Genomic DNA, 551 nt, shown 5'->3' with positions numbered 1-551 from the left:
AAACGCCACAACTTTTATCTGAAACATTTTTTTCTAAAATGCTTAGTTTTCGAGATATTTCACCGGTCCGGGACTTTTTGAACACCCTGTATACAGGATTGGCGAAAAGTCCGGAAACGGTGAAATATCTCGAAAAGGATCAACTGTAACGAAAAATATGTAAGTAGCAAAGTTGTAGGGCTTAATAAAATGTACCTAATGATGGCTAAAAATTTGACTTTGGGTGGAGGACGAAAGTCATACGAAGGTCAAATTAAATTTTTTAAATTGGACCCCCTACTTTTTATTACATATTCTTGTAGCTTATTTCAAGGGCTTTCCAAAAACCTATAATAAAGTATTTTTTTATTAGGCATATTTAGAATTATGAGGTTTGAAAGGATTTTGGTCTTTAACTGTTTCTGTTTCATAAAAACGTATCACTGTCTTCTGAACGGTGGATTTAGAAATAAAATTGCGATCAGGATATGCAGCATTGAATGTGTAGATCAGTTACTTTTTCGTATGATCTAATATGGTCTCCAAATTTTCGATAAAGAAAATTATCTTTA

At 32.5% G+C, this 551-nt stretch overlaps 1 protein-coding gene across 1 annotated transcript in view; it reads right to left on the bottom strand.

The window, feature by feature from the left end:
- LOC116850645 (atypical kinase COQ8B, mitochondrial) overlaps positions 1 to 551 on the bottom strand; it is a 6,876-nt gene that overhangs the window by 1,431 nt on the left and 4,894 nt on the right. The gene's annotated exons all lie outside the window — the stretch shown is intronic.

Source organism: Odontomachus brunneus, unplaced genomic scaffold, assembly GCF_010583005.1.
Source record: "Odontomachus brunneus isolate Ranch 3 - 2012 unplaced genomic scaffold, Obru_v1 Obru_scaffold_151, whole genome shotgun sequence".
Lineage (NCBI taxonomy): Eukaryota > Metazoa > Arthropoda > Insecta > Hymenoptera > Formicidae > Odontomachus > Odontomachus brunneus.
The sequence above is the reverse complement of the archived record's forward strand: the minus strand, read 5'-3'. Positions and strand labels throughout refer to the sequence as shown.